The 23,428-nt window shown below is 42.9% G+C and overlaps 1 pseudogene; it reads left to right on the top strand.

The window, feature by feature from the left end:
- The first annotated feature begins 2,774 nt into the window (after positions 1-2,774).
- On the top strand, positions 2,775-21,541 carry LOC114903930 (annotated as a pseudogene).
- Positions 21,542-23,428: the final 1,887 nt, after the last annotated feature.

Genomic DNA, 23,428 nt, shown 5'->3' with positions numbered 1-23,428 from the left:
GGAAGAGCTGCACTAGACACTGGTATTACATCCTTCCTGGCCCTCCTGCAGAAGGCCAAGCTGCTCATGAGCTTCTGAACCAAATTCTGATGCTCTCTGGGAGGGGTCAGACTTAGAAGGAAAGGAATAAAGGATGTCCTCAATAAACCTAGCTCCTCAGCCCATCCTTCCAGCAGCCCCCTGACTCTCCATCTTTAACTGGGCTTACTCACCCTCACATTTAGAAAGAACCTCTGGTGTTCCAGGCCTGGGCCAGGCAACAGTCATGGGGCCTCAGTCCCTTCTTCCCACCTCCACTTTGGCCCCTTCCTTCCCTTGTGTGCTTACTTGGCACCCCGGCCACTGAATTTTGCTTCCCCTTATACATCCCACACTCACCTCTGTGGCTTCCCCAATTTTATACACTCCCTTGCTCCTGCTTCCATCAGACATCCTTGGTAGCCACTACCCAGGCCAAACAGCCCTAACCTTGAAACACTCTGATGTCAGCACATAACAGCTGCTCCCTGTTGGAGGCGGGTAGTGGGTACTCAAGCCTACCAATGGGATACTCACATCAATTACGGAGACACCAACCAGCCTCCAGTAAGGTCCGTTAGCAAAAGGGAGCTGTACTTCCACTAGGCAGAAAAAGCATCAATTTCAGCTGCAAAATCCTGGCAAGTCTTGGTCAAGTTAGAAGCTAAGCTATAGAACTCTGACTGCTTTATTGTCCAAGGAATCATTCACCACAACTACCAAGCGTGTACTTTACTTGTCATTTACAATCCTTTGTGTCATTAGGGTTGAGTGGTACATTTAAACAAACAAAGGAACAAAATCAGAGGATTTTACTCCTGATCAAGAAGGAATAACAGGGCCTAGATTTACTCTCACACCTTAAACAACTTGGAAAAACCACAAAAGAAAGGGACATAAGTTCTCAAGAGATTAGATAACAGGCAACACAGGACTGTGATCAGATAAGCCCTCCTATTACACCAGCTTACGTAAAGATAGTTTCTGACTATGACAAAAGCAGGGGGTGTACAAACAGAGCCTGGCAGTCTCTCTGAGTTCGGGAGCCAGAAATCAAAGCTCAAGGACCCCATGGTCGCTATAATTTGTGGGGCAGAGCACCAGAGAGGAGATACTGCAGAAAGCTCTTCTCGAGTAATTCGCTGAGCAACAATGTGCACATTTGTGAGAGGGAACTACCCGAGACATGCGGAAAGATCCTCTGAAAAGGAGTAGGCAAAGTAATCCCCAAAGGTCTGGGAAGAGTTCATGTTCCAACCAGCCAGCGTCCAAAATGACACTTCAGGTCTCCAAGTATCAATGTCAATTCTGACCCTGTGTCAACCGTCCTTCACGAGTTTAGGTCATTCTCTCCCTTCCCCCACCCCACGAACAGTTACATGAGTAAATAGCCATGGGTGACCATCCTGCTGGTCCTTTATGCAGATTGAGTGCCATCCTCTTTGGCTGCCCCTAGAGATGCCATGTTCAATTAACCATCCCTTAACTCCACAGCTGAGGACCCTTCTGACTGCCCATGACCTTTCTGCTCACTACAACAAATTTATCCACCTAGCTCCTGCAGGGTTCTATTGCCTCAGGCTCCTACCTTCCCCATTGCTCTCATGGAGCACTATTCTGTACAGGCATCTCCTGCCACCGGCCCTTGGTCTCTGGAGGAGAGCCACCTCACTGATGAGGGCGTTCCTCTTACCCACAAATTCCTTACTGCTTCTATAAATCCTCAGGGTCTTCCAATGGAACATCATCCTTTGTGGGTTTTCTGGCTTTAATAGTATATCCACTCTACCATGCTCATTTCTCTCAACCTTTTGTCCCCTCCTCCTACCAAGCACCAGAAAAATCTGGGCATCTTTTAGTGTGGGCCAACACTTTTCCCAAGCTTCTAGGACCTATTGCAGTAGTGTGCCTCAGGCAGAGGACTCACTCCCAAACTGAAAACCTCTCCCTCAACCAACTCTACGTTCCATCCCACCTTGATCAAGCATCTCAAAAACCAGCCCCAAGCATACTCTCTTGGCTCCTGCTGGAATATGTTGCTTGGGTCCTGCAGCTCTCAAAGGAGAGAGCTTATCAGTTTGTCCCTAGCCAGGTGTCATAACTGTACCCTAATTTTTGGCCCAGTGGCCAGGAGGGGAGGTGCAGCATGCTCGGGGAGGCACACGCTGTCTTGCAGAGATCTTTGCATTGTCTTCAAGGAAAGGGGAACACCAGCCCTTAATAGGGAGGAAAAGGTCATTCCTGCAGGCTCAGAGAGTATGGAAGAATCTGATGATTCAACATTTTCAGCTACATCAACCAGAAGTCCCCATTCCATGTGTTACGATCCCATTCTTTCCTAACCAGGGCCCTGACCTTGGTTAGATTCGACCTAAGCACTTGCTTATGTTGCTAATTTAACTTTCTTTGAAGTCATCTCTTCTTTCTAATGATTAAGTCCTGAGCCTGGGCCTCAGATTTCCCTGCTCTCCTTCTGCTGGTGATGAGAACCTCTTTACATGCCACAAGGAAGTCCTCTGGCCTTCACACTTAGCCTTATAGTTGCGATTGATTGCTCTCAACTCTGCAATGTCTTCTTTCAAAGCATTATTTGAGCTTAGCAACACCTACCCAATTCCACTGTCCTCATGGCTACTCTTTATCCCATATTTCTCAAATGCTGATACACTGCCCCAGCTAATCCATTCTTTTCCACTGGTATACATCCCAAATCACCACAAATTATAGCTTGTACTACCCCACCTACCGTGAGTAACATGGTCCTCGCTGCCAGCCAGGCAATGGTGATCCAGCTCCCAAACCCCATCCTAGTATCCACTTTCCCAGACTACATTAGGCAGCTAGTCACAGGTCAGGTTCATTATGGAGGGTTCTAGGAATCAACAACACCTGTGGAGGGGAAGAGAAAGAAGCACCAGGTGAGCCTCCACTGACTCTCAGAGGAGCTCTGAAGCTGAGATGACACCTCCAGGTTATCCTGAGTTGGGGGGGAGGCGACAAGAGCTTTCTACCCTGACTTCCATCAGTCATTGGATGTAAGCACCCCCGGAAGTGGGTGTGACCTTGAACTGGGTGGCTGTTTGTAACAGGCCACCCTGGGAGGGCTGACAGCCGAGAGCTCTCAGCCATAGCACTCGCAGCAGATGAGCAATCAGCCCTTCATTCCTAAAGGAAGATCTGACGGTGCATCCAGTGTCCACCACCCCTCCCAAATAAACCACCTGCATCCAAGTCCTGGCTTCAGGCTTTGCTCTCGGGGAAACTGGAATGAAAACAACAGGGACCAACTGTGATGTTTAGTTCACTTATAAGGAAGGAGAGATTCTCATAGCCCACTAAATTGTTATTTAGGAGAAGAAGAAAGGGAGTGCTTGCCTAAGAGAAAAGCGGTCTTCCTAGCCTCTGGAAGTAACTTAAGTGAAGCCTCAGAGATGTTCTTCCCTATTCCTTTTCCAGGAAAGTGCTTTATTTCTCCCATATGGGACCTACTATTCAAGGAGGACTAATGGGCCTCTGAACTCTGAACATCATCAGTCTCCATGAATGAAACTCTGGGCATTAAGGAGCTGAACTGCCAAAGTCTGGTGGAGAGCTTTGTATTAAATGTGAGAACAGAGCAAGGCCAGGCTGGGTGTCCAGGACCTGATAGAGGTCTAGGCTTGGAGCAGAGCCACATGCAGGAGGGCAAGTTCAACCCACTATGCCCAATATTTGCCTCCTTCCTCCTCTTCCTTCAACACATCTTTCCAGGGTGCATAGGGAGAAATCTTAGAGCTTTAAGCAGCTGGTAGAAACTGGAAGAGGACTGGTTACACTGCAAGTCCGAGGTAGGCCTAGGAGGAAATCAGGCTGACGTGATATGATAAATGATCCAGGGGCAGGAGGAGGCGCATTCTCTCGGCTGCCCTCATTCCTATCACCATTCTAGCCAGACCCCTGCTCCACTGGGCTGACTGGCTGCACCAGCCACACACAGCAGCCATAGATCAGCATCTACACGGGCCCATCCTCTCCCCTTCTCCGTGGCGTGGACTCTAATCTGCCCTCCTTCCTTACTGAAGATGTTCTCTCTTTATTAAAGAACAGAACGTTTGGATGAGTGAGGTGTGGTATAAAACCCACTGCCCTTGGCATCAGACTGACAAAGGTTCAGTCTCTGCTCTACCACTTACCACTCTTGGCTCCTGGGCAACTTCTTCTGTATGCCTTGCTTTTCTCATTTGTAAATTGTGACTATAGCTTCCTAACTTATAAGGTGGCTGTGAGGATTAAATGAGATAATATATTTGAACCTTGGCCAAGGTGCTTAATGAAATCTACTTCCTACCCCTCCCACCATCAGCTGATTTTGATTGCCCTAAACTATACTAAGAGCTACTGAGATACAACACATGACATTTATCAAAGAATTTACAATCTTTATGCCCCACAAAGGCAGGGACAATGTCTATTTTATTCACTAACATATACCCAGCCTCTAGCACAATGCCTAGCACATGTTGACACTCAGAAATATTTGTTGACTGAATAATGAATGAATTGTATAAACCTGAATCTTAATATCTTAAGACCCTAAAAAAGCCTCTAGTCCAGGGATGGCAAATCATTTACTTGTTGCCCACCCCAACTGATATGTATCAATAGTTAATACCTACTTGGGACTTTCCTGGTGGTCCAGTGGTTAAGATTCCGCCTTCCAATGCAGGGGATGCAGGTTCGATTCCCTGGTCAGAGAACTAAGATTCCACATGCTGCAGGGCAACTAAGCCTGTGTGTTCTAGAGCCTGCACGCCCCAACTAGAAACCCTGTGCACTGCAACTACTGAGCCCGCGCTCTAGAGCCAGCATGCCACAACTAGAGAGAAGCACGCCTGCCACAATGAAGATCCCTTGGGCCACAGCTAAGACCCAATGCAGCCAAATAAATAAATTAATTTTTTAAAAAATAGTTAATACCTACAGCACTGTGTTGAGAAAGATTCTGAGGCCACATCTGTCTCAGCAGGAGAGAATGGTGTGATCAGTTAGCAATATCTGCCAAAAGTATGAAAAGGGATCAAGCATCACTAATGCCTATCTTACCCTTTCTGGTTCAAACTAACGCATCATTTTACAGATGAGGAAATGGGAGCTCAAAGATCACACAGACACTTAACGGCAGAATTGAACACAAACGTTCAGCTTTGGATGTGAGCAGCAAAGGCCTGATGTGGAGGAAATGGCAGCAAGTTGGGAACAGGAGGCCAGAGAGACTCCAAGCAGCCACTGTCCCAAGATAAACATTTCTGCTCAACCCCCATTAGCAGAGGTATCAATACAAGCAGAAATCCAGAAGAAATACTGATGGATAGAACAGACTGAGAGATTTCAATTAGGCCCAGTGTGGTTAATTCCCTCTTAACCACATCATTTCCCTTTAGGTCACTTCAGTTCTGCATCCACCTGCCACCCCTCCCTGTTCCTCAGCTTCCCAGTTTCCTGAGTTGCAGCCCTCACTTAAGATAGATTGGTCTCATCTCTCTCAAGATCACTGCTTGGAAGAAGCAGAGAGAAGAGTAATTAGCAAATTCAGCATTCTGGTAACTCTTCTACAGGGAAGGATAATCATTTGTTAGCTTAAGTAAATCCCCGCGCCTTGATTAGCTGTCTGATGTTGAGGAAAAAATGAGAATGGGCTCACTCACTGCACCTGGGGCTCCGCAAAAGCCTTGGGAGACAAACAGGAGTCCGAATCCATTTTCTTCTTTTAAAACTAAAGACTCCTCCCAAGGAAGGGGAGCCTAACTTCCCACCCCATAAGTGTGGGCTGTACATTGAGACTTCCTTCTGAAGAGTATGATATAAAAGGGGCAAAAACAATAATAACAACTTTATACTGGAGAAACCTGACAAATGCTGTCTTAGCCAGGTGGTCAAGGTCAGCATCGTCAGTGAAAAGTCACAGTGATACAATGTGATGAGAAGGGCACTTCACCTCTGTGGCCTTCCTCCCCAAAACCCGCGACCCCAGTCTAATCATGAGAAACACATCATGAGAAACCCCAACTGAGAGACAGTCTACAAAATGCCTGACCAGTGCACCTCAAAACTGTCAGGGTCATCAAAAACAAGGGAAGTCTGAGAAATTATCACAGCCGAGAGGAACCTAAATGTAATGTGATATTCTGGGTGGGATCCTGGAACAGAAAAAGAACATAAGGTAAAAACTCAGGAAATCTGAATAAAGTGTGGACTTCAGTTAATAATAATGTATCAATGTTGGTTCATCAATTATAGTAAATGTGCCCTCCTAATATAAAATGTTAATACTAGGGGAAACTGGATGGAGGGTATGTGGGAATTCTCTGCAGTATCTTCACAATTTTCCATACATCTAAAATTACTCTAAAATAAAACTTTTCTTCATTGACAGCAGGGGTCTTAAGGGTCATCTCTAGAAGAGCCCAGGCAGGTGACTCTGGTAGCACTTCTGGCAATAGGATTCATCCACATTCTCCCTCCCTCTGAAATGACTTTTTCTTATTAAGCAGCCAGCTGGCCTCTTCTCTTCTCACCCTACTGGTCTGAGTTCTGCCCTCTGAAACCCACAGAAAAAGTCTGCAGTCTAGACTCTCTTCTCCAACACAGCCCTCAAATGTCTCAGAGTTACGCTTTATCAAACAAAAAGAGACCTGCAAACATCTTCCAGCCCCAAATCTTCTTTTTCTTTCTTTTTTTAATTTTTGGCCATACGCATGGCATGTGGCATCTTAGTTCCCCAACCAGGGATGAACTCACACCCCCTGCAGTGGAAGCACAGAGTCTTAACCACTGGACCGCCAGGGAAGTCCCCCAGACCTTCTTTTTTTTTTTGCGGTATGCAGGCCTCTCACTGTTGTGGCCTCTCCCATTGCAGAGCACAGGCTCCGGACGTGCAGGCCCAGCAGCCACGGCTCACGGGCCCAGCCGCTCCGCGGCATGTGGGATCTTCCCAGACCGGGGCACGAACCCATGTCCCCTGCATCGGCAGGCGGGCTCTCAACCACTGCGCCACCAGGGAAGCCCCAGACCTTCATTTTTAAGACAAACTCAGGCCCAGGAGGTAGGAAACCCCCCACCCAGTCACACAGACACTGAAATCCAGGTTTGCTCATACAAGTCCAAAGCCCTTTTCTTTATAGTATGCTGCTCTTACGAAGAAGGTTAACATGTATCCCTGTACACATTGTCATTTCCTTCACCATCCATCATAATCTGAGATGTCCATCTGCACCAGAACCCTCCCAGGAAGACCCTCATCAGCTTGTGAATGTTTCCCTTGCCCTCTCCACAATCCTTTCCAGAAGCAGTCGTGGCTAAGGATGTTAAAGAAACCAATATCCCCCCCTCTTGAGAGTTGATGTCCCAAATTGAGCAGAATGCTCCAGATGAGAACTAACCAATGTTACTGTGGCACAAAATTATAAATAGATGAGCACACCTTCCTTAAGCAAGCCTCTGATATACACTAGCTAACTGTCATACAGATGAAGCATGAAACCTCATGAAGCCTTTAGCCAACCAAAATATCAAAGTTACCATCACCATACGGCTCCAATCCCCTTCCTCCCTATCTCTTCCAAAAAACTTTTACACACTGAGGAGGGCTAAGGGAAGGAGCCAGGTGAGAACTAGCATTCACTGAGACTGCACAAGGTGCACTGTGCCTATTACATACATTACCCATTGATTCATTTAGCATTTACCGAGGCCATGATAGGCCAGGAATTGGGGGAAGAACTGAGAATATAAAGATCATAAGATACCATCTAGGCACTCAATGATTTCAGTTTAGTACGAAAGACATTCATGTCAACAACAAAATGTAGAAACATGTGACAACCATGAAAGCATGAGATTAGGAGGTAACACCCAATACCTTGTGAAGAAGGATTATTTGCCTACATATAACTATATTTTCCAGATGAGGAAGCTGAGGCTTCAAAAAGTCAAGTACTTATCCCAAGAAATGAGTTAGTGATGGAGGCAGAGATGTGAATTCTGGGTACAAAGCTCCAAAGTCCATACTTTCCCAAACTAAGTTGTTGATACATGTTGTACAAAATGTGTCCCATGGTCAATTAGGTTTGAGACTATAGAATGCCACTTCTTTCCCTTGGAAATTGAAAACGCCCATATGAATAATAAAGACTCTAAGAAGTCTTACACTAAAATATCTGTTTAACCCTGTAGTGTGACCACTGAAATATTTTTTTCTTAACTCTTTTTTTTCAGAGAATACTTATTAATATAGAGAATTAATGTTACAGGGACTATACTTTGGAAAACTCACCTCTATATCCTGCTGTCATCCCTAAGGTAAACAAATGCAGCTATCACACCCCTGGGGGGGAAAAAATCTTGACAGATTAGAAATGTGACAAAGCCAAAAAAGTCCCTTTGAATAAATACATAACCCATGAGGCTTAATAGAATGACTTTTAGCCTAGATGACATGAAAGTAAAGATATATGTTGGGCCAAGACCACTGCATTCATCTCCAAATTCTATTCATTGCCCAAACAGCCTTCCAGAGTTCCCCAGGTAGCTCTGAGGTTCTTGACTTGCAGGAGGGCAGTAGAAGCTCTGAAGATATGAAACCAAAGGGGAGGTAATGAGAGAAGAGAAAGACACCAGCAACACAAGTCAGGAGAGAGACCCATAAAGGTAGGGAAAAGGAAGTTCCTTGGAGAGAAGGAGAGAAGTAAATGCTACCCTGTAATAGTACCTTTGGCTTCCAGGCACTTCTCATGATCATGAAATGCTATTGATAGCATCATATCTATTTCCTTTTTCATATTAATCCCCCTACATCAGAGTTTCTTTTTTCCTTTTTCTTTTTCTTTTTTTGTCTGTGCTACACAGCTTGTGATATCTTAGTTCCCTGACCAAGGATGGAACCCCGGGCCCTCGGCAGTGAAAGCTCAGAGTCCTAACCATGGGACCGCCAGGGAATTCCCCAGAGCTTCTAACTTCTAGTGCTGTTGACATTTGGGGCCAGCCAAGTCTTTGGTGGGGGAAGAGGACTGCCCTGCATTGTAAGGTATTTAGCAGCATCCCTAGCCTCTACCATATGCCAGAACTACATGCCTTCCCCCAGTTTTAAGAAAAAAAATGTCTCCAGATGTTGCCAAATGTCTCCTAGGGGGCAAAATCACTCCCAGTTTTGAACCACTGCCCTAAAGGTTCTTTGGTATCCATCACCAACCCATGCTGCCGTAAACTCCAAATAAGCGATTACCCTGCAAAACAAAGACATAACCTCTTCTGAATATTACTCCCTGGGCCTCAAGCTGCTTTCCAACAGAGCCCCACTGCTTACTGCCAGGTTGTCTGACTTCTAATCATTCCTGAGGGCCCATCTCAATCTCACCATCTCCTGCTATGAAGTCTTCCTGCCAACTTGAGTCAGCTGTGACCTACCCCTTCCTGCTCTATTCTACCACCCATGATACAGTATCATACAGTAGCGGTACATGATTGACTTCAATCGAAGGTCTACACATATTTGATCTTGTACTGTCCTGTAATGCATTATGAGTGAGCAAACATTGATATAGCACGTATGAAGTGTCAGACATGTGCTGGTGCAGTGGGACGTAGAAGACATAAGGATATGATCTTTACCTTTAAGTAGAGTACAGTCTCATGGAGAAGGCAGACCCAGAGTTACAGTCCTACATAGCTGCTTGTCTCGTCTCGTCTGTGGGATCCCTGAAGGTAAAGGCAAAACTCCAGTCCTTCCTTTATGTCCACCACAGAGCTGAGCACACAGTGGGTGCCCAAGAGATTACACTGAACTTGAATCAGTAAGGAAGGAGCACTTCTCTGAGAATTCATCTCCACAAAGGCAATTGCCATGCTTCTAGGACTCCACTGGGCAACTTCTTTTATGAAGTGATGGTAAAAGTAAATGGTATTTGTTGTAGATAACTAATGAGAACCCACTGTATAGCACAGGGAACTCTACTCGGTGCTCTGTGGTGACCTAAATGGGAAGGAAATCCAAAAAAGAGGGCATATATGTATACGTACGGCTGATTCACTTTGCTGTACAGCAGAAACTGACACAGCAGTGTAAAGCAACTATACTCCAATAAAAAAATAAATTAAATAAAATAAACATATCTAGGTTCTGAGTGGGGAAAAAAAAGTATCTTACGGTTACAAGTGACAGAAACCTTCACTTAAACTGACTTAAAAAGTATAAAAAGACTTAGAGTAAAAAGAAATTGATAGCTCGTGTCACTGAAGAGCCCAGGTGACCACAATGATGGAAGCCAACTGAAAGACAACCCCCGCCCCCCAGCAGTGCTCAAAGCTGGAATAGTCTGAGCAACAAAATAAATAAAGTAGCATTGGATTCTATCCCATACTTGTATAAATAAATGATTGAATACATATATGGGGGAGAAGAGAAATCTCCCATACAGAAGAATTCCAAATAATTGATGTAGATACTCCATCCTCAAAAAGAAGCAACATAAATCCCCACTCCTTAAGCATGCATGGGCTGCACATACTGACTTCCTTCCAAAAAGAACAGTATGGAAAGGGCGATAAAAGAATAATTTGACAGTGTCCAGCCATTGTAAAGTGAGGCATCCTTAAGGTTTTTTGAAAGAGTGTTTAAAGAATAAATATAATCATTCCTTAAGTAAATAAATAAATAGCTTGACAGTGGAGAAACCTGACAGACCCCACCTCAGCCAGGTGATCAAGGTCAGCAACAGCAGTGATGTCATGTTGACCGTAGGCACCCTTGATATGTGATGAGAATGACACTTGGCTTCTGTGGTCTTCCTCCAAACACATACAACCGCAGCCTAATCATGAGAAAAACATCAAGCAAATGCCAATTAAGGGGCCTTTTACAGAATATCTGACCAGTATTTGCCAAAAGTGTCAAAGTCACCAAAAACAAGGAAAGTCTGAGAAACTGTCACAGCCAAGAGGAGTCTACATGGAATGTGGTGTCCAGGATGGGCCCCTGAAACAGAAAAGGGCATTAGGGGACGACTAAGAAAACGTGAATAAAATATGGACTTCATTCAATAATAATGTACCAATATTAGTTCATTAACTGAGATAAATGTGCCACACAAATGTAAGATGTTAATAATAGGAGAAACTGGGTGTGACGTCTATGGGAATTCTCTGTACTGTTTTCACAATGTTTCTGTAATTCTAAAACTATTTTAAAATAAATAAGGTTACATTAATTAAAAGTAAATGGTGGGGGCTTCCCTAGTGGCGCAGTGGTTGAGAGTCCACCTGCTGAGGCAGGGGACACGGGTTCGTGCCCCGGTCCGGGAAGATCCCACATGCCGGGGAGCAGCTGGGCCCGTGAGCCATGGCCGCTGAGCCTGTGCGTCCGGAGCCTGTGCTCTGCAACGGGAGAGGCCACAACTGTGAGAGGCCCGCATACCGCAAAAAAAAAAAAAAAAAAGTAAATGGTATTTGTTTTTATTTGAAAAGCATTAAAAGATGGCAACCCTACATAAGTTACCCTACCTTTTTTTTTAACTTTTGCTCCATGAAATCCAAAAATCCATAACCCACTGCTTGAATAGTGAAAGTACAGGAAAGGAAAGAGGGAGGGGTCCAAGAAACACATTTAAACTATTAGGAAGTAATGAAGACTTTGCAAAAATAATTATCAACAACAAATAGGCTAGGGAATACTTGGAAAATGTGTAATACATACAAAATCACTAAATCTTAAAAGTCTGCATTACTGAGTCTTTGGGTGGGAATATACTAAAGCTCTAACATTCTTGAAAAGTAATGAAGAACAGAGGGACAGGAGTGTGGGAAGACAGGTGGAGGTTTACACCCTCCTAAGCCAGAAGAAAATAAGAGCCCTAAATGGGCATGGTTTAAGAAGGCTAGCTTTAGCATTTCGAAGAAACAATGGAAGAGAGTTTAAAATGTTTAAACAACAAAGATGAATAGAGGTCCCCTGGACCACAAGATAACAGAGCAGAGACGCAGTTGCCAGCTTGAATCAGGAGGCAGAATCCACCGTATCATCACTCAGAAATGCTCAGTAAATAGTAGCAGTGGTTGTTAGTATCATTACTGACACATCGAGTTCCCCTGACCATACAGTCTTTTTCTTTCCTCTCCTTTGACTTGAACTAGTATTACATGCGGCATTTATACACAAGCCTTGAAAAGAACCAAGCTGATGGCTACAAAGTTTCCCAAGGATTCTGTCCTTACCATTCACACAAGAAGAGTGACCAAAGACGGGGGAGCACAATCCAGGGCAGCAAAAGGAGGTCAGGCCAGTGCATTTCAAAAGGGCACCTCGGTCTAGAGTCTATACAGTTCTAAACCCACATCAGGACACGCTCCACCCAGCCTCTCCTTCCAGCACCCTGCGGCCCACCCCACCCCATCGAACATAATTCTCCAGCAGCACACTTTCCTACTCACTCTTGCCAGCCATCAAAAAACTGAGGAGGGCTTCCCTGGTGGCGAAGTGGTTAAGAATCCATCTGCCAATGCAGGGGACACGGCTTCGAGCCCTGGTCCGGGAAGATCCCACATGCTGTGGAGCAACAAAGCCCGTGCGCCACAACTACTGAGCCTGTGCTCTAGAGCCCGTGAGCCAAAACTACTGAAGCCCGCCCGCCACCGCAATGAGAAGCCCGCGCACCGCAATGAAGAGTAGCCCCCGCTGGCCACAACTAGAGAAAGCCCGCGTGCAGCAACAAAGACCCAACTCAACCAAAAATATATAAATAAATAAATTTATTTTTTTAAAAACCTGAGGAATCTGGGCTAAATACAAGCATAAGGCTTCCCCAGTGTGGAAGGGGGCCCAGGAGCCAACAGCCCATTTTGGGAGGTAGGGTGGTAGCAACTTACATCTGGTGAGCCAAGAAGCAGGGAAAGACCAAGCCCATCTCCACAGCTGGTGCTGGTCAACCTTCAGCGAAAGTGTTAAAACTGAGACTAGATCTGTAAAGACAGCATTTCCTTAGCCAAGTGTGAACTTTGCCAAAGAGGCTCAAGGCCTTTGATGTAGTTACTTTTAGGTCACAGCTCTGGTCCACCCAGCCCTGAGGAAATTGGGGCTTCATGGAAGAGTTCCATCCATGGGCCCTGGAAAGACGCACAGATCTTAAGGCCCTATATACAGGGTCCAAGAACTTGAAAATGAGAGGAATGAGGGTAGTGAGTCTGTCTTCTAAAGATTGAGCAAAGATATGCAAAGCCTGCCTGGTGATATTAACATATCTATACATGGAATGTGTTCATTAAAGGGGAAATCTCTTAAGGCGGTAGTTTATCAAATTGTCCTGACTCCTTTATAGGTGGTAAAATCAACTAGTGAGTTACCAGCATTTTTTAGAAAATGAAATAACATAGAATAGACAATATGATTGCATCACATGTAATAATAGTAAGTAGTGTTTACTGTTTTCATGAAGTGTGTGTGTGTACATGTGTACTGGTCTCAATTTAAAATGTATCTCTTTACTGTTAGTTTTTTTTTTGACAGTGACTGCTTTCAAGTAAATATTGGTAGAGTCTAACAAAGTTTTAGTCAAACCAGTCATTCATTTATTCATTCCTGCATAGCGCTCCTATTATGTGCCAGGCCTCCACAGGGCACTGAGAATACAACACTAATAGTCACAATAGTACAATTCTTGTTATATATTTGGCACACCTCTAAGTTCCTTATATATGCAAATGTGCTAGCCCTCGAAACAAGCCTATGAGACAGTTTCCATTATTATCAACACCTTGTTCAGATGAGTAACTTGCTCAACTCCTCATAGCTAGTAAGTGGCAGAGCTGGAATTTGAACCGTTCAGTCTAGCTGCAGAATCTCTTCTCTTATCCACCAAGCAATAGTACCCAAGGACTTGCCCTATTGCTCCCAACAATATCTTTGTGGCAGCAATGAATTGTATTAACCCGAGGCCACTACAGACTGCACCTGTGTCACTAACTCCCCTGGTCTGAACTGTTGTGCTAGCAAGTCAAATGGAGGCTTATACTTAGGCTTCCCGAGAAGTCTGCCATAAGAGACAGAATACACTGCCCACAGTACCCTTTCCCCTGGGCATTTCTAGCCACACAAATCAATGGCCTGGCATTCTCTCGACACAAATTATGTGCATTCATGTCAATGAGCTTCATGAGCTGACAGATCAGTATTTGGGGCTGCAAGCCCAAGGGTCAGTCTAGGCCACAGAGACTTCAACAAAGGAAATGCCCCTGAATAGCTGTATGCCCTTGTCTAAGTTACCTTTCTGTGCCTCAGTCTCCTCAACTATGAGATAGGGATAATAACAGTATCTACCTCATAATATTGTTGTAAGAATTTAATGAAATAGGAAATGTAAGCAAATGCCTGGTATTTAGTAAGTGCTTATTAAATGTTTGCTAGCTATTATTATTTATTGGGCACTTTGCTAGTATCAAATTTATCAACCAATGCAAGAGAGAACGTGTAAGCAATATTGTGCCTACAGCATGCTATGCTGGGCTAGAGGAGTTCAGGGAAGAGGTACTTAAGTTAACCAGCAAATTTCAGAGAGAAGGTCTTATTTTGAGATGAGTCTTGAGGACTGAACCAACAGGTGAAGAATGAAGGAAAGGACATTCCATCCAGACAGACAGAGTGAACAACTTGGCAGAGACACAGAGGACCTTTGTGTGCAAAACCACCAAAAAAATCTCCAGCAAAAATTCCTGCAGCACAAGTTTTTCCAAAGTTGTTTCAGGCATTGAAATATATATGCAATGTGCATTTTATATATGCTCACTTCAAGGCAAATGAAAACCTCAGCCCTAAAAGAAACTTAAGGGAAAAAGCATCAGTCCCTAAATACATTAGAAACGGAATCTCTCCCATGAAGCTGGACGTGCTTTAGAGAAGTGGGCTCCCAGACCTAGGAACTTGTTAGAAATGCAGATTCTCGGCCTCCCCCAGACCTACTGAATCAGAAATTCTAGAGGTGGGGCCCAGCCATCTGGGTTTAGAGAAATTTGCCAAGAAGGAAACAAAGATAAAAGCAACAGCAGTCCAGGCAACAGCTCCTGTGAAGAGCTATGCTCCCTGTAACCAGAGCCAGGCACAATTCAACACAGTGGCTAAATAGCTCAGGCTCTGTAAACCCATCGACCTGGGTTTGAACCCCAGTTTTGGTGCCTGATGCCTGCTACTTCCCTTAACCACTGCATTCTCATCTGCAAAAGAGAGACAATGATTCCTCCCTCTTAAGATTGTTCTCAGGACTTGGTAAGATGGTACCTATAAGGCACTGCACAGAGCAGCTCATTAAGTGCGAGCCAGTATGCCTAAAGGGGAACTCAAGCAAATTCATCCTCTCCGAGGGTGATAACATCTCTATGAGCTCTAACAGCTTTTGGAACAGCAGCCTTCAAGTTGGGGTACACATGCTGTTGGGGGGTATAAGAGGACTTGGTTTGGGGACATGGATAGACTGATGAAGATCGATTTCCAAACCTCATTTTTCCTACAGACTCCCCTAAAATTGATCTGCCTGCAGCTGGGGCATCAGGCAAGTTCTCCTTCCACATCTTCCCTATCTTCTCTTTCACAGTAGCCCTCCTCCCACTTACCAAAAGCAAGACATAGTGCTCACACATCCCAAATCTTACTATGTGTCCTGGAGGACAAACTTCCAGGGCTCCAAACAGGGAACAAATAGAAATATTGAGGTTGTGAATGTCTCTAATGAGAGGGGAAAATCCATTTGCAAATGAACAACTCAAATGACTGGTTACAATTTCTTTTCCAAGTCAGGTGTTTTCCACATAATCGAATGGGGACCTAATTTGCGCTGTCAGCTGATAGATCATTAAAACAAATTTTTGATGATAGACCACTATGTGATTTTTAATTTATGACTTGGAAGCAGTTCAAATAATTCAAATGTAACAATTTTCCTTACATTTCCACTTATGTGAACGTTTTCAGCACTTTAACCTTTTATTTTAATTGAAATATGTTACACTAGTTTCAGGTGTACAATGTAATGATTCAATACTAGTACAGATTGCAAAATGATGACAATAAGTCTAGTTAACATCCGTCAGCACTTATGTCTTAATAAACAAAAACTTGGCTTGCAACTGATGCCGAACTGTCTCAATCAAGCAATAAGTCATATTCACCCACAGATACATGATACAAGTTTTTAAAATGCCATCCATCTCACAGCAGATGCATTTCCAATGAATTTTACTTCTTTGTTTAATAATTCCATATCAAAATTACAATATATCTGTGTTGCTTTTCTCAATTACATAGTATAATAATTTTAATGATAATTCAATCCAGAAGGAATGTTTTAATACTTAAAGCCTTTTAGGCACATGAAATGTTTTAAAATGCTGTTTCAATCTATATGTATGTTTTTGTTGCAGAGAAGCGTGATACAGAAATCGATAAAAAACTCTCAAGCATAAAAATATATTACATTAGGATAAAACTCTGTGGGGAAAGTGGAATGAAAATGTGAGTTCAAGGAGAAAAAGGAATGATGTAAAATTTTCTGACTACTAAAGAAAAGCTCTTTTGTATATTTTTAAACAGAAGACAGTAGTATCAAATCATTATGGTATTTAGATTGGAAACTTTAAAAAGGGCAATGTAAAGGTTTATTTAAAAATTTTTAAATTTCAGTATTTATTATTTGCCCAAAATTACATTCTTTGTAATTTTTATGTAAAGTTATAGTAACTGTAGATACCAAGTTAAAAATGTACAAGGGGGTACACTGCCTCTCAAATTTTTTTCAGGGGGTATGCAAGGAAAACATGCGAATACCTCTGCTCTAGAAAATCTCCCCCTTATTGTTCTCCTCTTTCTTCAGTAGGTGAATATATTACACAGAAATGACATTCTCAGCGCTATATGGCATGCTAAGAAGCATTCCAGAGGAGGAACCATCGCTGTCTCTGTTTTCAAAAACTCACCACCTAGTTGAACCAACCAGAAAAAAGTGATGCAAAGCAACTGAGGTACGTGGCAGACACTGGTCTTGCCCACGTGGTGCTCACGCACTCCGGTATCCTTGCTAAGCAAATCCAGACTGTGTTTAGGACAGCAATATGCCAGGTAAATACTCATTTTTTCAGCCTCCCTTCCCCTGAGGGGTGAACACGTGACAAAATTCTAGCTGGTGAAACATAAGTAAAGACCTGAGGGCTTCTGGGAAAGCTTTTGCTTTCCTAATAAAACCATATAGATGAGGCTAGCTCTGCCTGTCCTTTCTTCTTCCTAACTTGAATGCGGATGTAATGCCTGGAGCTACAGCATTTATGCCAAAACTATGAGGCAACAAGCATGAGAACAAAGGCAACATACTAAGGATGGTAATACGGACACATGGAAAGATCCTGGGTCCCTGATGGCATAGCTGAGCAGTGAACTAATGCCAACAAGGGCTTACCTCTAGATCTTCTACTACATTAAATACATGTATACACATATTTCAATTGCTGTAAACCAGTGCTAGCTGGATATCCCAGTTACTTGTACTGTGTAACAAGCTACTCTAAAAGTGCCATTAAAATAAGTCATTTTATTAAGCTCACAGATTTTGCAGGTCAGGAATTCAGACAGGGTCCATCTGGAATGGTTTGTCTCTACTGCATGATATCCGGAGCCTCTGTTGAGAAGACTCAACCGGGTGAGTGACTCAAACACCCAGGAACTAGAATAGCTGGCCCTGGAGAATCCATTTCCATGAAAACTTCTTCACTCACGTGTCTGGTACCCAGGCTAGAATGATAAAAGACTGGGCTCAGATGGGACTGTTGACCAAGTGCCAACACATGTGGCCTCTCCATATGGCTTAGGCTTTCACAGCACAATGGCTGGGTTCTGAGAGCAAGCATTCCAAGAGACCTAGAAGGAAGCTGTATGGATTTTTATGATCCAGGCTCAAGCAGGAATCAGTGTCATTTCTACAGTACTCAGTTGGTCGAAGCAGTCACCAGATCCAAGGAGACAAGACACAGATGCCAGCTCTCAATTAGAGGCGTAAAAAGAACTTGCAACCATTTTTCTTTAAAACACCACATCAGTTGAGGTATTTTTCCTTGCAAATTAACACATTCCTAACTGATACAATGGATGATATAAGATAACATAAAGTGGATGCGAAGCTGAACAGTACAAGTAGGCTATTGAACTCAAAGGAGGAAGAGATAATGAGAATCAAGAAAGCCTTCATTATAAACACTGACTGAGGGCCTGTAAGTGCACAGCCCAGAATAAAATGCCAAGAGGACTGCAAAAATACTGCAAGACTCCATATCTATCCCCCATGCTAGATATGAGTTCAGATCTCAATCTGCTATTCTCAACCAACATGGCTTTGGAAAATCCTAGCTGAGCCTCAGTTTGTGTATCAGCAAAAAGGAGAGCATGTGCCAAGGTTAGGGTGAGGTCTAAATAAAATAGAATGAGAAGGGCCTAGCATGGTGCATGTCACTCAGGAAGTGTTCAATCAATGCTATGCATGTGTTTATTTATTAAAAGAACTTACCCATGTGGGAAAATCGAATGAGTATCTACAATTGACAGAGTTAGTATCCCCCAAACATAAGTCAGAGCCCCAAACCCACCTTATGGACTCAGCAAGGTTTACTGACATTTGTTTTGTACAGAGCTTGGAGGACTCAGACCAATTTTTCTGGAGGAAAACTAAAACAGACTTGAGAAGATCTTCTGAGGTCTAGGCTGATGTCAAGCCTTTTCCCTGCAAAGCCCATCCCGACCACTGCTACCAGTTTAGAAAAATCTATAGCATTTCTCACAAGAGGCCAACCGTTCCAATCTGGGATAAGTTTTCTAAATATTAGATCTGAAATGATTTATTTTATCCCTAAATTCACTGGGCCACAATCTTCCTGAATGGATTAAGTCATACCATCTATTTTTAGCAGCTGGCTCATTCAGTCCATTTCCTTACTATAAATACCTGAGTGCACTTGTTTTAAAGTAGATCTCTTTTGTCATCTGATTGTCCCAGTCTAGGTTAGAGGGGGATTGAGGAGAGAATGAAAAATGAGACAGAGAATAGAGAGAGAGAGACTGCATTGCTCTACTCTGCTGAGCAGCTATTTTCACAGACTCAGATCCACAGCGGCCTGAGTACCGGAGAAAGCCAAGACGGTCTAGTCCTTCTCAGGGTGTTAACCTTGAGAAGTTGGCAGCTATATGGGACTCGATGGAGCCACCCAGACTCTCTCCTATCATTTCATCCACTGAAAGTTTCCTCTTCATAATCCCATGTCTCAGTCTCCCTACTCCTAACACACTGACACTAACCCCAGCCACCGAGGCAGGCCAAGAGAGGTTTCTCCTGGTCTTAATGCCCTTGAGTGAAAATAAATTATTATAATATTTCATACTCATCTCCCTGGAGTCTCGAAGAAGGGGACACTGAGCTCTCGACAAATACTGATCAAAGCATTAAGAGGAAATAGTCCAGAGTCAAATTAAGGAGTGGGTCTGCCGGGCAGCTGCATGGAGCACTACTACACAAGGAAAGATACGTTCAAACATCACTGGATGCCGGTGTGTCGCTGGAAATTAAGGAGATAGATAGAGGAAAAATGCAAGTTTGAAACTCTTCTCAGGAAAGTAGAATGTGTGGTTAAAGGAATACTGCAAAATGATCCTGAAGTTGTAGCTAAGACCTCTAAGGGCCATGATTTCAATAGTGAATATTTGTCATTTAAGGTAGCTAATATCTTAATATTCTCCCTATTTTGAGGTTTCTACCAGCAGTCCTCCTTCTCCATTCTTTTTTCACTTTCCCAGTTTTCAACTCCTCCTCCAAATTAAAGCTAAACAAACTTTTTTTTTTTTTTTTTTGCGGTACGCGGGCCTCTCACTGTTGTGGCCTCTCCCGTTGCGGAGCATAGGCTCCAGACACGCAGGCCCAGCCGCTCCGTGGCATGTGGGATCTTCCCGGACCGCGGCACGAACCCGTGTCCCCTGCATCGGCAGGTGGACCCTCAACCACTGCGCCACCAGGGAAACCCTGAACAAACATTTTGATTGAACAAATATATTGATTTGGGGGGGGGGCAAGAAATTATCAACACTCTACCAAGATTCCCACATGTCTCAGTCTGGACACTTCCCCCAAGGATCTCAAAGGGGTACAAAAACCCACTTATCCAAGTTTCAAGCACCAAGGAAGCACTGTGCTCCCAAAAGCAGCCAATGGGAGCAGAGTCTCCTGGCTTCTCTCAGATGAAATGCAAATGTGCCTCAAATAATAGAAAAGTATTCATCAAATGTTTTCAAAAACAATTCATACATGATGATCCAGTGGGTTTTATCTCAGGAATGCAAGGCTGGTTTAACATTCAAATATCAATCAATGTAATTCAACATACTAACAGAACAAAAAAGAAGAAAACAATTATCTCAATAGACTCAGAAAGATTATTAGAAAATTATTGATAATAAAAGCTCTCAGGGCTCTTGGAAGTTGAGGAAGAGCGACACAGATATGATGGCTGCATCACTGCCTCCACCACCCCTCTGACACCTCCAACCACATCCTCTACCATCACAGAATGATAATCCAGGATCTACCATTCCTATTTAGTAATTGTCGATGATTATTCCAAAATAGAGAAAGTTGGAGAAGTATCTGTGGAATTATGTGTAAGGGTAGATACAAAACTACAGGTCAAGTGGTAGCCATGAAAAAATCAGACTAGAAAGTAAAGAGGAAGTGTTCCTAGTGCCTCAACTCAGGAAATTTCTCTTTTAGAACTCTGTCATCCAAACATAGTCAATCTTCAAATGTGGTTACGCAAGAATCCAGGTTATATCTCATCTTTGAATTCCTTGGATCTCAAAAGTACTTGGATTCTATCCCTCCAGATCTGTTCATGGATTCTTCACTTGTTAAAGAGTTATTTGTAATAAACCCTACAAGGGATTGTGTTTTGTCAGCCTAGAAGATCTCTTCACAGAGATTTAAAACCTCAAAATCTATTGATAACAAAGGAACAATTAAACTAGTTGACTTTGGCTTTGCCAGAGCTTCTGGAATACCTATTAGAGTATACATACATGAGTTAGTAACACTCTGGTAGAGATCTCCAGAAGTACTGCTGGGGTCAGCTCACTACTCGACTCCAGTTGACATTTGGCATATAGACACCATATTTGCAGAATTAACAACAAAGAAGCCACTTTTCTATGGGAATTCAGAAGTTGATCAACTCTTTAAAATATTCAGAACTTTGGGCCCCCCAGTAATGAAGCATGGCCAGAAGTGGCATCTTTACAGGACTATAAGAATACATTTCCCAAGTGAAAACCAGGAAGCTAGCATCCCATGTCAAAAGCTTGGTTGAAAATGGCTTGGATTTGCTTTCAAAAACATTAGTTTATAATCCTGTCAAAGAAATTGCTGACAAAATAAAACTGAGCTACCCATATTTTAATGCTTTAGACAATCATATTAAGAAGATGTAGCATTCTGACAAAAAGTTTCCACATGTATCAAGAACAGATTGTCCTATTTTTACTGTTAACTCTATTTTTATCCCATGTATTTTTCTTTTCTTTGTTGTAAAGTTTAAGCCATACTTCATCTTCTAATTTCAGGTATAACTTAAAATGTAAATACTGTTCTATATGAATTTAAATGTAATTCTGTATATGTGTGTAGATCTCACTGTAACAACTATTTTTTACTATAATAAAACTATAAATCTAGTATTGATGACAAAAAAATGAGAAAAAAAAATTAAACCTTTTAGTAAATTAGGAACAGAAGAAAACTTCTTCAGCCTGATAAAGGGCATCTTGGAAAAACCTACAACTAACATCACACTGACTGAATGGCTTTCCCCTTAAGATCAAGAAAAAGGCAAGAATATCTGCTCTCACCATTTTTTTTAACATTATACTAAAAGTCCTACCAGGTTAATAAGGCAGTAGAATAAATAAAAAGCATCCAGATTCGAAAAGAAGCAAAACTGTCTTTGTCACAGATAACGTGACTGCTTACATAGAAAATCCTAAAATACCTGCAAAAGAGCTGATTTTTAGCAAGGACAAAGGTACAAGGTCTATGTATATTTAAAATAAAAAGAAGGGGCTTCCCTGGTGGCGCAGTGGTTGAGAGTCCGCCTGCCGATGCAGAGGACACGGGTTCGTGCCCCGGTCTGGGAAGACCCCACATGCCGCGGAGCAGCTGGGCCCGTGAGCCATGGCTGTTGAGCCTGCGCATCCGGAGCCTGTGCTCCACAACGGGAGAGGCCACAACAGTGAGAGGCCCACTTACCAGGAAAAAAAAAAAAAAGAAGAATTTCTAAATGGTAGAAACAAAGAGTTCGAAATTGAAATAAAATAGATACCATTAATTTTTAAAAATACTGTATTAGTTCTCAACTGCTACATAATGAATTACCAAGTTAGCAGCTTGAAACAACAAACATCTATTATCTCACACAGTTTCTACAAGTCTGGAATCTGGGAAAAGCTTCACCAGGTGGTCTGGCTCAGCATCTCTCAGGAGGTTGCAGTCAAGATATCAGCCAGGGCTGCTGTCATCTGAATGCTCGACTGGGTCTGGAGGATGCACTTTCAAGATCACTCATTCACGTCTTGTTAGTGGAGGCCTCCGTTCCTCATTTATGAGGGTATCTGTTCTTTACCACATTTGACCTTCCAGTAGAGCTGTTCTCATGTTTTCCAGAGCAAGCAATCCAACAGAGAACAAGGAAGAAGCCATGATGCCTTTTACTGCCTACTCTCAGAAGTGGCATTCCATCACTTTGCCATATCCTATTGGTCACACAGACCTGGTACGATGTGTGTGCACTGCAGGGGGGACTGTACAAGGGCATGAATACCAGGAGGGAAGGAGCATTGAGGGCCAACCTGGAGGCTGGCTACCACAAATAACTTTTGTGACAGCACCAAAAGATATAAAACACTTGTGGATAAATTTAACAAAATACATGCTAAACCTCCACACTGAAAATGATAAAATAATCACTGAAAAACATTTAAAAGACCTAAATAAAGGAAGATATATACAATGCTTATGGATTGTCAGACACAATATTAAGATATTAATATTTCCCAATGTATTGGGATTCAATGTAATCTCAATCACAATGCCACAGGTTTTTCTTAATAGAAACTGACGAGCCGATAATAAAATTTGTATGTAAATGTTAAGGATTTAAAAGAGCCAAAACAACTTTGAAAAAGAAGAACAAAGATGAAGGACTTAGACTACCTCCTACACTACATCCCCAAATAGTGTAAGACCTACACTATTTTAGGATCTACAATAAAGCTATAAGAATACAGACAGTGTGCTATTAACATAGGAGAGACATATAGATC

This window comes from Monodon monoceros, unplaced genomic scaffold, assembly GCF_005190385.1.
Source record: "Monodon monoceros isolate NGI ecotype Baffin Bay Population unplaced genomic scaffold, NGI_Narwhal_1 Super_Scaffold_21, whole genome shotgun sequence".
Classification (NCBI taxonomy): Eukaryota; Metazoa; Chordata; class Mammalia; order Artiodactyla; family Monodontidae; genus Monodon; species Monodon monoceros.
The sequence above is the reverse complement of the archived record's forward strand: the minus strand, read 5'-3'. Positions and strand labels throughout refer to the sequence as shown.